Consider the following 10,391-nt stretch of genomic DNA (forward strand, 5'->3'; position numbering starts at 1 on the left):
ATGAGTCATACATTGGGTTATTTTTTATACACATGTATTCACAATATTTCAAATTGAAAGCAACATTTCAACTGATTGAAAACTATTACATGCTGTTGTCTAAAACAGATTAGAAAATTTGTAACTGTAAAAATGAAATGCACATATTGATATTTAAAATGTGTAATTAAGAAAACCTGTTGGTGTGTTTTTCTTCTATACCAATGATTAAGCCACTATTGTCGGCACTGTTCTGTTTTATATTTTAACACTGAAGGAATGGAAGTATTTCTTAATTTATGAATTTATTACTAAAATCTTAGCAAAAAGAAAAAAATTATCTAAAATGTATGGGTAAAAAACTGTTAATCAAGTGTTTCTACTCCTGCCCCCCATGCTGGACACCAACTGTACATCCTAGGTTGCTTAAAGGAATTTCATTATTATATAAAATCAATAAAATAAAAACGGAGGGCTGGGGATTTAGCTCAGTGGTTTCACCGAGTGCTGCGCAAGCTCAGGGACCCGAGTTCGATCCCTGGTATCAAAAAAAATAAAAAATAAAAAATAAATAAAATAAAAATAAAAATAGAGTAGTTGTATATATGCAACATTGTGTACAGAGGGGAACTATTGAGTAGTATTAAGATTCTTGTCTTCCCTTTTATGGGGTCCCATAATACTTAGTCTACTTTTTTAAATTTCAGACTTCGCTGCTCTTTGAATTGGTACTTCCAATTTTCACATTATTGTTATTTGAAAACCATATCTAATAAAGGTTTTAGTTATCCCCCCCCCAAAAAACCAGTAAGTCATTATAAGAAGAGTGAACCTGGTGCCTGATCTCTTCAGCTTCCTGTTTTGCCATCTAATTTCTTCTGCACAGACTCTCCATTGGGAGGCCAATACATCCGATCTCAGCCTGATCTTGAATTTTCCAGCCTCCAAAACTGTGAGCAAGATAAGCACCTTTTATTTATAAAGTACACACTTCCAATATTTTGTTGTAGCAACAGAAAACAGACTAATATATCTACCCTCTGGTTTTTTGTTTTTTGAGGTTTTTTGCAACACATTTTTTTAGAATAATCCTGGAATAAAATAAATAAATAAAGTAAAAGTTACAATTTTGTCTTCAAATTGAACTGCCTTGATCATGAGTGGCTGGTGATCAAGAGGCCAGTCTAACTCAATATGTAACTGACAGTTATTAAGTCTTCCTGTCCAACCAATGGACAGGAATAAAGCCTCAGAGAACAGATATCATATACAGTTGGTCATTGGTAGCTAAGAAAAATGGGGACTCACAAAACTGGTTTATATAGAAAAAGAAAAAGTGCCATTAGTGTTTAACACGCTTCTGTGGAAGTGAGCTAAGCAAGATGCCCAGGGATGGTATTTAAGCACTAATAAGGTAAAGGCACAGCCTGACCAGATCGTATGCCAGGGTCCTGAGGCTGACTCAGGATTCCAAGGGAATGACTTGAGTGGGCCTCAAAGGCTAGGACAAAAACCATTGCAAACCAGCATGAAAGCCCTTCAATATTTTTACAACCAGTTCAGCGAGGAAAGGAAGGAAGGTCATAGTTCTCATTAACTGCTTGTCAGCTGGGTGGAGTTAGTGCCCTAAGATACACTTAAGTATGCCCGTCCCCCTGCTCCACCAGGTGATACCTGTGAGGCAGTTGCTTTAGCTACCAGAAGGAAAAGAGCAACTCCTGACAGATCCCAGCTGGGATCTGAGCTGGCGCTCTAACTAGGCTGCTGTGTTTTCTTATTGAATATGAACGTTTTACAGAACATCCACATCAGATGAGGTTACTCTGTGATTCTGATGGAAGAAGACGAAAACAAGTGAACTGTAGAATCAGGCCTGAGCCCTGAAAGCAAGAACACTGCACAAATGATGCAAATAACCAAACATCTCCCCCTCCCAGCTAATGAATGAATGCCTGCTATTTTCCCCAGCATCAGCTTTATCTCTATGGCATTTTCCCCATCTCTTAGATTAAAACATTTAGAAATCCAATCAAACAACTGGGCCTGCTTTCTGAGCCTCCCCTAAACCACGTATCATGAGACAAAATCCTGTAACAGCCCCTCCTAGCATCTCCTTACTGAGCTGCCCATGCTTTCCCGTGATGCCCAGCTTCATTTGTTCCAAGTAAGTCTAATAAATTCGTCTTTGTACAAGTATGTCCCTGGTCTTTGGTTGGGGACATCAACATTGCCACATTGTCAAACTGGTACTGACCCTCACAGTGACTGTGAGGACTTCAGAAACCTCTTTCTTATTTAAAGACCACATGTATTGAAAAGTGGACAGGCAGGAAAGAGGTAGGAGCAGGGAATGAGAGTGAAGCAGCTGAGACGAGGAGGCACAGACGCTTCTCTGAGTATATCTTTCTGTATAACTCCGACTCTTAGAACCATTGCTATGTTTTGCATATTCAAAATTAACCCAAACTGAAACCAACAAGCTGTGGTGAACCAAAATTGACACAAACATTGACAAATGAACCTAACTGAATTGCAAACAAATACCATAACCACACTGAAGGCGATGGGGAAGAAAAGAACTAAGGAACTGTGGCAAATAATCTTTTTGTTTAATTTTTAATTTTATTAGCACATGTTTGCATTTCATGCAGTTTATAATCATCTTGGGGCATGGTTACATGTACATACCACAGCTTTTTTCTCTGTTTTTTTAAAAATCCCCTTCCGCTTCCCTCCACCTTTCTCCCACCTCCTCCAATTCCCCTATCCTATTTTTCATTCTTGTTGATATCATTAATCTTAGCCCATGTTATGGCATGTAATGTTTACATAAATTGAGGTTGTTAGGTTCCTGTTCATGGCATATCTTTATTCTACTTATTTCCTCTTCCCATCCTCCTCACCCCTCTCACTTTTTCCCTTGGTCCACTTCCCTGTGGCAACAGATTCATCCCCCTGTCCCTTTATGTCCATCCTTCATTGTTCTCTTTGTTTGTACTTTTCCTCACTCAAATGAGAAATACTATATGGTATTTAAGCTTGTGTGTCTCGTTTATTTCACTCAACGTTATATTTTCCAGGTGCATCCATTTTCCTACAAATGTCTTGAATCTGTCATTACAGCCAAGTAGTATCTATTATATATAGATGCCACATATTCTTTTTTTTTTTTTTTTGGTACTAGGGATTGAACTCAGGACTTTGCGCTTGCAAGGCAGGCGTGGTGCCACTGAGCTAAATCCCTAGCCCAGCTACGTATTCTTTTTTTTTTTTTTTAATATATTAATTGGTACATTTTAGGTATACAATACACTTACATTTATCATTGGGTGTTTGTACCTGAACATGATGTATCTTAGTTCTTATTTTTTCCCCCATTACCTATGCGCCCTTCACCCCCTCCACCCTTCCCTATTTACATAGACTTTGTTTCCATTTTTTTTCTTTCTCATAACTTTTCCTTTCCTTTCTTCCCTTTCCCCTTCCCCTCCCGCCACTCCTACCCCTTTGGACCTTTTCCTATTTCAAATTATCAATTATTCATTTTAATCATTTTCATCCTTATTTACACTTTCAGTTTCTCACACTAGAGATACTACTCAGTATTTACACATGCGTGTCCTATTTATTTCACTTAAGAGTATGGCCTCGATATACATCCATTTAGCTATAAATGTCTCTAGTTTCTCATTCTTTATGGCTGAGTAGTACTCCATTTTATTAAAAAACCACATCTTCTTTATCCAGTTTCCAGTTGATGGGCACTTGGCCAGCCACGTATTCTTTATCCAATCATCTGTTGATGGGTATACAGGCTTTTTCCAGGATTTAGCTATTACAAATTGTGCTGTTATAAACATTGATATACATGTATCACTGTAGTATCACATATCTAGCATAAATATCACCAGGCCATATGAATTTCTAATTTCAGTTCTCTGAAAAATCTCCATACAGATTTCCATAATGATTATACTAGTTTATATTCCCACCAATAGTGAGGGAAGGTTCCTTTTTTATCACAGCCTAGCCAGCCTTCATTTTTTGATTTCTTAATCATTGCCATTCTTTCTGAAATAAGATGGAATCTTAGCATTGCTTTAATTTACACTTCTGTAATGGACAGAGATGTTAAGCATTTTTTCATATATTTGTGGACCATTTGTATTTCTTCCTCTGTGAAGTGACTGTTCATTTCTCTTGCCCATTTATTGACTGGTTCTTTAATTTTAGGTGGTCTAAGTTTTTTTTTTTTAGTTCTCTGTATACTCTTGACATTAGTCCTAAGGAGTAGCTGGTGAAAATTTTTTCCCATTTTGTGGATTTTAGGTTGATTCTTTTGCTGTACAGAAGCTTTTTAGTCTGATAAAATTCCATTTGTTGTTTCTTGCTGTTATTTGTTGTGCAACTGAGGTTCTGTTTAGAAAATACTTTCCTACACCTAAATCTTCGAGTGTTTTACGTATTTTATGTTCCAGTAGGTTTAATGTTTCTGTTTTAATGTTTAGATCTTTGATTTATTTTTACTTTAAGTTAGTATATGGTGAGAGATAAGGGTCCTGTTTCAACCTTCTGCACATAGACAACCAGTTTTCCGAGCACCGCTTGTTGAATAGGCTGTCTTTCCTCCAACACATGCTTTTGGCCCCTTTGTTGAAGATCAAATAGCTGAATGTGTCCAGGGAAGTTTCTATATCCTCAATTCGGTTCCATTGATCCAAGTCTGTTTTTGTTCCAGTACCATGCCATATTTATCAGTATTGCTTTGTAATATAGCTTGCAGTCAGGTATTATTATGCTTCCTGCTTTGCTCTTGTTGCTCAAAATTGCTTTTGCTATTCTGGGTCTCTTCTGGTTCCATATGAAGTTTTAGGATTGTTTTTTTCTAGATCTGTAAAGTATGCTGCTGGTAAGCAAACAATATCTTGACTGTGCATTATATTGCTAAAGACAAAAAGAACCACACATAAATGCTGTTATTTGGTTAATAAAAATATTTCTCACAATAGTGTAGATTACCAATTGCACATGCCTACTAGCTTTCAATAAATAAGTAAATGGATTACAGATAATGAGAAAGAAGATACAAGTGAGGAAAGGGGGAAGGTCGAAATGAACATGGTATGGTTGAACTGGATCTGAGGTTTCAATACAAACTCATGGTTCCATGAACAGATAGATATTGATATGTGTTATGTATGAGTTAGACACATATTTTATAGCTCATCTTCTGAGAGAATCTAGGCACAATGATATTTAAGAAAATAAGAACATACATAACAGCGAGACCTTGGTATTTAAATAGTATTTTCCAATAAAAGGAACCAGGGGTCCTATAAGAGTAGTTAATTACACTCTTGGAAAATACAAGATAAGTCTAGAACATCTTATGGAGTCAGAAAGTAAGAAACCACTTTAAAAAAAGACAAAAGGGATGGCAGGGATGGGGGGAGTGGACACCAAAGCATACCTGATGGTGTTCCTAATGATGAAAGCTGAAAGAAACTAAGCTGTCAACTTTTAATGTCTCTATTTGCTCAAGCAATAAATTCCCCATGGGTTATAATACACATCATGGTCATTTTGGAGATAATACCTGATACTGCTCAGATGATTCTCCACCGAGGTTTCATTACACAGGAAATTATGGAAATTCTTTAAGCATCTGGAATCTATTTCCAGATATCCAAGGCTTGCTTTTTGGTACTGTGTAATATAACCCACCTATCAGTGAGCCAAGATTGAGCAGCTGCAGGACAGCAGCTTTGGAAGGCTGTCCTGCTGCATTTACCACATTTCTTTCTGCCTTGCAGCCTGTAACAGTAATAATTCACAATATTTGTAGGCTATCTCCAATGTGCTAGGCACAGTGGCAATCACTTTCCATCCACGTAATTGTCCAATTCTGTCCTAATCATATGCATTAGGTTTGCATAGTCTCTGCATTTAACATGAACAAAAGTTCAGAAATTGAAAGATTAACCCAGTAATACATATAGAGGGGGCAGAACCAGGATTTGAAGCTGGATTTCTGGTTCCAGATTGCCCACATCTCACCATTAAGCTACACTGCCTCTGTGTAATAAGGAGACATTTGGACAAAAGACAATGAAGCAGAAGGATGGTCACAGAGAGCCATGTATATTATCTCCTGCGCATGGCATTTCTTGTAGTAATTTCCTCAAAGGCTATAATATTTTCATCCAAAATAAGAAGGAAAGGGCCAGAGGGAGAGGCAGGGAATATTTGCCATCAAGCAACCTAGGAGTAGAGAACAGAGACTAGGGGGGTTTTTCAAGTTCAAAAGTGAAAGCTATTTAGAGGCTCAGGCCTGTCACACCCACAAAACCACCTTGGATACTGTAGCTCCTGTCATTTTAGAGCAGGTGATCAGCAAGATAATAAAAGGTGTGATCGATGAAGTCCCTGGTTTCAAGGGAAATTCTTACAACCCATTGGCAGGCCTGGACTCTTAACAGTTTGCTCTCACAAGACGACCCTGCCTTCATCTGAGGAGGAATCAGACACCATCTCTGGTATCTGTAAGGCATGGTGCCATGGGCCTGGTCAACATGCTTTCACAAAGCTGAGTTATACAAAGCAGACAAGGGAAGCAAATGAAAGCAGAGAATGTGCTTATATCCCAAAAAGTCAGGGAACACTGAGGACGCTTTCCATGATTCCTCTTAGAGAACAGAGGGAACCTGATTATCTATGAGCTGATAAGGAAAGCTAACACAGGCTGCCACCACCATCAACTATCTTGTTGACAAAGAGGGCCTTGGGTCATTTTGCCCCTTTAGAGGTAGGGACTAGCTTGTGAGGATTGGCCATGGACCCTGCTAAGATACTGAGATTTAGAGATGGACATAGCCTCCCTTGCTGAACATTTGGAGAGGAAGGAGGAGAAAGGGGAAGGGAAGGAGAAAGAGGAGGAGGAGGAGGAGGAGGAGGAGGAGGAGAAATTTCATCAACCTGGAACTGAAAACTCATGTGGGTAGCATGATTATTACTAGTATTTTGAGTTAAAAAGAAGAGAGGCCTTATTTTTTAATTAAAGTGCATTCTTGGGCCAGAGATTTAGCTCAGTGGTGCTGCACCTGCTTTGAAAGCACAAGGTCCTGAGTTCAATCCCCAGTACCAAAAATAAAAATTAATAAAAGGGCATTCTTACCTAGATAATTACTTGAAAGAAAAGGAAGCCTAGTATCTGCCTTTAGAAGACAGAGACAAAGGGAAATGCTCCAATTTGGAAGCACAGAGTGAAAAAAGCCCAGGGAAAGAGCTGCTCCAACTCTGAGAGGCAGGCTGGGAGCAGCTGGCAGGCAGGAACCTGTGCAATGGAGCCAGCACTAGTTAATCAGGAGCAAAGGAGACCCCTTTCTGCAGGGGAGGATTTACAGTATAAACTGCCAAGGCCCAGAGAGAAGCACAAATGCAGGTGAGTTCTAAGCTCTCATCACTGTCAAAGAAGACCAGATAAGACATGTGCTATGGTTTGGAGAAGTGTCCTCCAAAGAACTGGCTCATGGTGCTATTGGTAGGACCCATTAAGAGGTCAGGCTCAGGAGCAGAATTTCATCCAGTGGTTGGGGTGAGCTTCGAAGGAGATACTGGGACCCCATACCATTCCCTCTCACTTTTCTGTTTCCAAGCCATTTGACAGTGGTAAACAGCTTCCTCCACCACATGCTTTCCGCTATGATATGTGGCCTCAGCCACAAAAACCATGAATGTATCCAACCATCGACTGAAATCTCCAAAACTGTGAAGCAAAATAAACCTTTCCTTTTTCTAAGTAGATTCTCTCAAGTATTTTGTTACAGTGATGGAAACATGACTAACAGCAACAGGACTTCAGTAGCTGTGCCTAACACTGAGTCATTAAAAGAAACAGTAGGAGCAGTAAAGATGGACATCAGGAACTTGGCTAGGTTCCAAGGACCCACACCAACTAGATTACTGCCAAGGTCTAGGCTTCTGTCCAAGAAAAGAACTCAGGCAACAAGTTGAAGGCAGTGGAGCAAAATACCATTCCCATTAGAGGGACACGAAGCTGATGAAAAGAAATAGCTTGATGTCAAGATAGGAATCTGGGATTTTGTTTGCCTCGATTGCTTCAAAAACCCTGAGTAGCACATATGTTGGCAATAAGAACCCTCACACTCAAGTTGTCAAGGTTTCAAATATCTGGACTAGCAAAGTTTCTCACTGGCCAGATGAGAAGTGCAAAACCTGCAGAAACACTGCAGGAACTGAGAAAGGCACTAGGCCAGCCAGGATATATATGTGGTGAGACACCAGCTAGGAGGTGCTTTGACGCCACAATATTCCTTCAATTCATTATTCACCAAAGGTTTCTTGAACACATGTATGTCCTAGGTCTGAATACTGTTGAGTTAAGCAGAGAAATTAGTAAATAAACTTTTAACTTAGAAACATTTCCAGGTTACATTTTCAATAATGGAGTTTGGCAGACGTTTTCAATAGCTTCATCTAAACTTGTGATTAAAGATAAAGTTGATTGCTTGAAGAAGAGCCTGAATGAACAAATAGCTCACCAGCTAAAGATAAATGCTTGATGTTTTCCACATAATCCTCTGAAAGCTTGAGATCCAACTTTCCTTAGAGGGCATTTAATAGAAGATTAGCAGCAGCTGTTAGCTTGACCTATATTTGGCTTCCATTTCTGTCTTCTAGCAAAATAGGGGAGGTGAGATTCACCCATATGGGTCAGAATACAGATAACTCTGAACTGAGATCACTGCTTTAATGTGTCAAGTAGGAGTCTCTATTTCAACTGACCAAAAGCTACCTTGAGCCTGGCATGGTGGTGTGCACCTGTAGTCCTAACTATTCAGGATGTTGAGGCAGGAGGCTCACTTGAGTTTAGGTGTTCAGGGCCAGCCTGAGCAACATAAAAAGACTCTGAAATCTTAAAAAAAAGTTAAGCATGGCGGTGCAATGCCTGTAATTCTAGGAACCAGAGGCAGGAAAACCTCAAGTTCAAAGCTAGCTTGGGCAACTTAGCAAGATCCTGTCTCAAAATAAAATTTTAAACAAGGACTAGGTATGTAGCTCAGTGTTCCCTGGGTTCAATTCCCAGTACCATTAAAAAAAAAAACTAACTCATTCAAATTTAAACAGAAAGAGAATTTACTATAGCTCCACATAATCTGAAAACTTCAAGCATGCCTAGATACAAGGGTTCAAGTGAGAAAATCAGTTGTTCCCTGTAGCCTTCTACCTTCTTCAGCTCTGTGTTGGTTTCACTCTCAAGCAGGCACTTTCAAAATAGTGGTTGTGATGATTAATTTTGGGTAGTTAAAGGATATCCAGATAACTGCTGAAGCATTATTTCTGGGCATGGCTGTGTGCATGCTTCCAGAAGAAATCGGCATTTGAATCATAAGGAAGACTGACACTTTCCTAATGTGGACAGGCATCAACCAGTCCACAGACGGTCAGGACAGGGCAAAATGACAGGGGAAAGGAAAACCCTCCTTCCCTTTTGGAGCTGGGACATGGATCTTCTCCTGCCCTTGGATGTCAGGAATCCAGGTTCTCCAACCTTCAGATTCCAGAACTTACACTAACAGTCCCCCAGACCTTGAGAGTTGGACTGAGCCAGGCTACTAGATTTTCTGATTCTCCAGCCTTTAGATGGTCTATCTGGGTCTCTTTGGCCTCCACTATTGCGTGAACCAGTTCCTATAAGAAATCTTATCGACCTATCTTCCTATATCTCCCAATGCTTCTTTTTCTCTGGAGAACTCTGGCCAAACAGTTCCATGGTTACATCTTCCAACATCCCGAATTCCACTGAAGAGCTCTAACAAAGTCTGACATTAAGCCTCATTGGCGTATGTTGAGTGAATTACCATTTCCAGAGCCAGTCAGTGTGACCAGTGCATTAAAATACTCTAAATAGGCGTGCAGATGGTGTCACCTGGAGCTTGAGAAGCACCACGCAGATATCAAAGACAATGGCTAAGAACAAATTAAGAGGGCAGAAGTCCAGGAAAGTATTTCACATAGCCAGCCAAAAAAACCTTTAAGTCCAAAAACAAAGCAAAACCAGTCACCACTAATCTTAAAAAGATAAACATTGTAAATGACGAAAAAGTTTGTAGAGTGAATAATGCTTTTGTAAATATTCAGAAGGAACTTGGAAATTTCTCATAAAGGCTTACTCTTGAAAAAGAGCTGGCTCTGCACCCACCAGAAGCTATTTCTGTAGCTGGTATCTGCTGAAGATTCTGGCTTCTTTCAGACACGTTACTCAAGCGAGTTCTGAGCCAGCATGCTGGATTTCTGTGGAGTCACTGGAGTAGAGGACTGAGAAGAAGGCTGTGTGAGGTTGTCAGGTAGGAGGACGAGAAAAACCACAAGCCTAGATGAACTGTACTCTT

At 39.6% G+C, this 10,391-nt stretch overlaps 1 pseudogene; it reads left to right on the forward strand.

The window, feature by feature from the left end:
• The first annotated feature begins 9,468 nt into the window (after positions 1 to 9,468).
• LOC147829370 (ribosomal biogenesis factor-like) lies at positions 9,469 to 10,191 on the forward strand (annotated as a pseudogene).
• Positions 10,192 to 10,391: the final 200 nt, after the last annotated feature.

Source organism: Heterocephalus glaber, unplaced genomic scaffold, assembly GCF_053883595.1.
Source record: "Heterocephalus glaber isolate CG9 unplaced genomic scaffold, H.glaber_assembly_v1.0 deba00000621, whole genome shotgun sequence".
Taxonomy (NCBI): domain Eukaryota; kingdom Metazoa; phylum Chordata; class Mammalia; order Rodentia; family Bathyergidae; genus Heterocephalus; species Heterocephalus glaber.